Below are 6,113 nucleotides of genomic sequence, written 5' to 3' on the forward strand. Positions count from 1 at the left end.
ATTCCCATCAATCCAGCCTCACCTAAAACGAGTTCTTCCTGCATGAATTACCCACGTTCACTGCCCAGCTTGATCTCGTTCCCGCAATGGATAAAGCAAATGGCTCAGTCCAGAGGGAGTGGGTTATTGACTAAATGCTTAATTAGGCGCACAACCCTGATGTGGCCATTCTCCTACACTCAAGACGACTGGACCGTGGCACGGCAGCACCATGAATCTGGTTTGCTCTCATCTGCCCGAGCCACAGTGGAATCAATGGGGCAGCAATCTAAATTAAACGTTAAGACAAGCACACTGCAGTATGTTTATGTAACTGTGCAAAGAAACAGCGTGTGTCTCAGGGTCCTCTAGGGGGAAACATTATTTACTTCCCTACTTCCATATCAAGCACACTGAAGGTTTGTGTGGTACCATCTAGAAAGGGTTTGAGCACCTGACCGAAGACCTTCTAGCCTCCTGTATGGTTTCTGAATCTTTAGAAGTCTAGTACGACAGAGATCACGGTCCAAGGGTTAGTGCCTCTCTGCAGGTGCAACAGCAAACGTGCCCACGGGGCTTTCGGACCCCACTTTCCTTTCATAGAAGGATTGAGTATCCAATCCTTTTGAGTATCCAAAGGATTGGATTGAGTAGCCGATCCATAGAAGGATTGAGTATCCAATGCCAGCATGGCCGAGAGAGGTCTCACGTGTTTCCTGATTCTCCACGGTGCACTTGTCGGACTTTACGTGCACGTGAACCATCTGGGAGTCTTGTGAAAGTGCACACTCTGATTCAGTAGGTCTGGGCAGGGGCCCGAGAATCGGCGTTTCTAATAAATTCAAAAGCGGTCCCCGGGGGCTGCCGGTCCAAGGACCACACTTGGAACAGCGTGGGCCTGATGGGCGGGTTCCTTACTTTACAGCCAACTCAAACGTTGAGAGGGGAGGAGGGAAAAAAAGTAGAGCCGATGTTTTGGTGATAAGGTAAGTTGGAAGCCAGAGTGGGAGGCAGAAGGATACGAGGAACAAGCCGGTCCTCCCTTGGGTGAAGGGGTACATCCACGCTGGCTTTAAAGCCACGTCCTGTCTGATTCTTCCGTCAGGGTATCGTTTACGGAGCCAATGAACAGGCAGCATTGCAAGACTTAATGCTGTATGTATTTCCGATTGGCCTTTGCAAGGCACCCCCGATGGGCAGAAATGCCCTGGAATATGAAGAAAGAACAGGAGGAGGAGAGGACAAATTAGTGGTCATCCACACCATTAACTGAGTTGATGAACCTCAGGTCCCTGTAGAGTTGGAGGAAGAAGGGCCTAAAGCCAGAACTCAGCCCATGTCTGTCTTTTAACGACGTTCTCTTCTTCTTATCTCTGTAACAAGGCTCTTTTATTAGCTTGCAATTTCCTGCCAAGTTGATGAAATCTCCATTATGGTTTATAGTACAAAATAAGAAGATAAAGGAGATTTCAAAGGGCCTATGGCCCTCTCCTTCGTTTGAGGACCCTGCCTCCGCCGCTGCTCCCGCCCGGTGGCGTAGAGATGAACTTTCTGTCATGTTCCGAGACACTGCTCATTTTCTCTTCAGCTGAAAAATATGTATTTATTTTGCCGGTTTGCTCTACGATTCTGGAGGCCGGCATTTTCCATTTTAGTGCTCTCCGTTTTGAACCACACATGTAATTACCGCTGTCTTTTATTCTGTGTTTTCGGAGGACTCTTCCATTCAAACCGCGAGAGGGGACCAGAGCAGCCGTCGTTCCAGGGGGGCGAAAACAAAGCGTCAAGCCTTCGCGACAACCTCTACAAGCGTGCAAACACACAAGTGGAGGCAGGAATCGAAATCCCAACGAGCGGAGAAGCGGGCGCCGAACTAAATGCTCCCACTTGTCTTTTTCAGCATTTGGAGAGAGGACAGACTCAACCCAGGTGGTGCATCTTGGGGGCGTCTTATTTCTAAGGTGCTTTTCTTTAATTTTTTTTAACGTTTTTTTAAATTTATTTTTGAGACAGAGAGAGACAGAGCATGAACGGGGGAGGGTCAGAGAGAGAGGGAGACACAGAACCTGAAACAGGCTCCAGGCTCTGAGCAGTCAGCACAGAGCGCGACGTGGGGCTCGAACTCACAGACAGTGAGATCATGACCTGAGCCGAAGTCGGATGCTTAACCGACTGAGCCACCCAGGTGCCCCTAAGGTGATTTTCTTTAAAACTCCAGAGCTCTCAGGAGCCTTTCTTGTGGTTTTGGCCCGCTCCCTGTGTCCCTACCTCCTTCGGGCATTGGTTGTCGGGTCAAGGTCACAGAGGGCAAGTGCCTGTGCACCTCTCTGGACCGCCTGGATGCCCCGAGTGGCCTGCCTTCTGCTCCTCCCCTTGGACCACATTGAAGCCATGTCGGCTACCCTTCTTTTTTTTTTTTTTTTATTAAAAAAAATTTTTTTAATGTTCATATTTGAGAGACAGAGTGCAATCTGGGGGTGGGGGCAGAGAGGGAGGGAGACAGACTCCAAAGCAGGCTCCAGGCTCCGAGCTGTCAGCACAGAGCCTGACGCAGGGCTCGAACTCACAAACCGTGAGATCATGACCTGAGCCGAAGTCGGATGCTCAACCGACTGAGCCCCCCAGACGCCCCGGCCGCCGTTCATTTCTTGAGTGAGCCACACTGAGCCCACCGCCAGGGCCTGTGACAGGCTCTCTGCTGCCTGGCATGCCCTCCCTGGCTCTGTGCAGCCTTTCTTCGCTTCCTCTTCTCCCTATCGCCCTGGTCACCTTTCTGATTCATTCAGGTCCCTCTGTCATGTGGCCTTGGAGCACCTGTGCCTCTCTGTTACTACCCTTTGTTCGTGTGGCGATGTCTCTGTCGCCAGGAGGGTCTGCGCCACGAGGACAGAGGCAGGATTTACCATGTCTTTCACTGTCCCCGGCACATTTTGCCAGATTGCCTCACTTGGGTGACCAATTCGCCAAATTATCAATTACCAAAAGCTTCTCTGGAAACAATTTGAAAGGCTTAGAGCAATTCATGTTTCAGCAGGGTTATCAAAAATTCAGTCATTACGATGACAGTGCACGTAATTTGAATTTGGAGTATCATGTGTACGTCAGCAAAGTCAAGGGTTTTTGTAAATGTTCCGGTGAGTTAGTTTCTTTCAATTCAATAGATTTCCTTTGCCTTTTTTTTTTTTTTTTTTTAATGGGTGACAGAGAGAGAGGGGGAATACAAGAGGGCGGAGGGCGAGAGAGAATCCCAAGCAGGCTCTGTGCTGGGCCGATATGAGGCTCGATCCCATGACCCTGGGATCATGACCTGAGCCGAAATCAAGAGCCAGATGCTTAACCTGCTGAGCCACCCAGGTGCCCCTGCTTCTTCTCTTTCACTTTAGTCTTACTTGTCTGGATCCACTGAATTGTTTTCTTGAGCGGAAAGGAAAAAGATGGAGTTAACTTTCCAAACAGTTTGCAACGTAAGATACAACAAGAAATATGCTCCCGTTACAGGTGCCAGAGTGCTTTCCAAGAGGGTGTGCAAACCTGTTGTGCACCCATTAAACTTTCCATTAGTACCATATGAATTAGGAATCCTAATAAAAAGTGCAGCTGAGTCACCTTGATTCGGCTGCTATTTGCAGAAAGAGTTCAGATAGATAAAATGTGTTTTACAATTCAGATGCCTGAGAATTTCTCAGATGGATGGGCTTTCTCCACGTGCAGGTTAAGTTGTCCAGGGTGCATGAACGTGAACGTGAAGCTGGTACATTCATTTGGTGGAATGACAAATGGGGTAACGCCCGTGTGTGCAGGTCTGAGTGTTTGTGGGGGCGCCACAGGTGGGCACGGGCACACACATGAGTGAGAGCGTTCCTCCAGGGTGCCCATGGTCCCACCGCTTTCTCTCCTAGAAAAGATACCCATCATTAAGTAAAGAAGGAATGGCTGACAGACCACACTGGAAACGCATGGAAGAGATAGACACATCTATCCTTCATAAACTCCTTAACGATGTGCAAGGTCTAAAAGTCAAAGTACACACAACTGTTAAGTCAAAAAAATATATGGGGTGGGGCGCCTGGGTGGCTCAGTCGGTTAAGCGTCCAACTCTTTTTAAAAAAATTTTTTTTAATGTTTATTTTATTTTTGAGACAGAGAGAGACAGATCACGAGCGGGGGAGGGGCAGAGAGAGACACACACAGAATCCGAAGCAGGCTTCAAGCTCTGAGCTGTCAGCACACAGCCCGACGCGGGGCTCGAACTCGTCAACTGCGAGATCATGACCTGAGCCGAAGTCGGACGCTCGACCGACTGAGCCACCCAGGCGCCCAAGCATCCAACTCTTGATTTTGGCTCAGGTCATGGTCTCACAATTGGTGAGATCGAGCCCCACATCGGGCTCTGAGCTGATAGCATGGGGTCTGCTTGAGATTCTCCCTCTCTCTGCCCTCCCACACTCGCTCCCATGCGTGCATGCACACACGCGTGCTGTTTCAAATAAATAAACATTAAAAAATATGTATATGGGGCAAAACTATTTGCTGCAAATGTAGATAGTTCACTGAAAATAATTTTTGGCTCATCAGTAATTTGGGGTACTGATCATTGGAGGTATTGGTAAAGTCATGATTCGTTATTCACGAAGACTAATTTTGGCGATTGCCTTAGTACTGTTTGAAAACAGTACCGGCCTATAGTGGGTGTTGGGTAAATATTTGTTGACCGAATGAATAGATTCTGACACAAGCTCACACCGTTGTCTTCATGGACAGTCTGTAACGAGCCGTCTTGGGCCACTGCACTCCAAGCTGGGGCCCCTCGTGTGCAAAGCACGAGGCGGGATGAAGCATGAATCTCCGTTGACCTCAGCCCCAGGGACTCAAGCGCTCTGAGTGCTCCGGACTTGTGTGCAGACTGAGGCGTCGCCAAGTTCAGCCCAGTAATTCAAACCTCTGCAAATAATAACATCGACAATGAACAGCCCGACCCCCATCTGGGGCCGAGAAACCCTAGCTGAAGAAAAATTGAATTTTATTTTTCCTGGCCGGGTGTCCTTTATTCAGTTTTGATTTCCTTGGACAAATTTGTTAAGAATCTTGAACAATCATTCAGAGGGGCGAAATTGGGACACACCTTAGCCAGTGATCATATTCCTTGTTTAACAGAGCGAATGACTAACTGGAGAGGAGATGCAAAACATATTTAAACATGAGATTTCCGTTCTAAAAACTGTTCTGCCCTGTTGGTGGAGACAAAGTGAATGCACACGAAATACCCTGTTGGAAATGGCACTTTTAAGCTCGAAGTCTTTGGCTTCCTCTGTCCTTCTTGCTTTCCTCTCGGTTGTGGGGTGTCAGAGGGGCACGTTCTGGGCTTGTGCCCCCTCTCCCCCCACCTCCCACCCCGTCACGTGCACGGCAGAGGGAAGGTGGCCTAGAGACAGGCACTTAGATGGGCCCTGTTTTATGCAAATCAGCACTGCCCAATAATTCGGCAGGGTCGAGGAAGTGAGCTCTGTTTCCTGCTGGCACTGAACTTGGTCTCAGTACCTGGGGGGGTCTAGTTCAGGCTCAGTATTGGCTGTGTGACTGTGCGGAGTCCCTCTGCTTGTCTGAGACTCGGTCTCCTCTTCTGTAAGTGGCGGTGATGGCCAATGCCTGTGTTGGCCTTGGTCTGCCTCCCAGGAGGAACCAGGTGGCCCATTCCAAGACAGAAGACAGTCTAACGAAGAGCGTCCTTGGAGAGATGTGGGCAGGGTTCGGGGGCTGACAAGGCCCGGCGAGAGCCAAAAGCCTTGCCCACCCCTAGGCCTAAAGGGTTGGGAGAGGTCGCTGTTAACAGCAGGGGCTGGAACCGTGGGCCAGGGGCCGCCAGACTGATGGGAGCAGTGGATGTAGGTAGGACAACACAGCTCCTTCCAGAGTCTGGCCTGGGAGGGAGGGAGCCTGGGAGATCAATCCTATGACCCAGGGAGGGGGCCTGGAGCCTGTGCGCACATCTCTTCCCGACTCCGTGTTTGTCAGTGTTAGCTTAAAAAATCACGGTACAAGTATTTACACCATGGAAATTGGCCAACAGCACTACAAATCGGACTGTCTTCCAGAGACCTGGTCGTCAAGCATTGACCAGCAGGCCTCTCCTTGTC

The sequence above is a fragment of the Panthera onca genome, chromosome D2 (assembly GCF_046562875.1).
Source record: "Panthera onca isolate mPanOnc1 chromosome D2, mPanOnc1 haplotype 2, whole genome shotgun sequence".
NCBI classification, from domain to species: Eukaryota; Metazoa; Chordata; class Mammalia; order Carnivora; family Felidae; genus Panthera; species Panthera onca.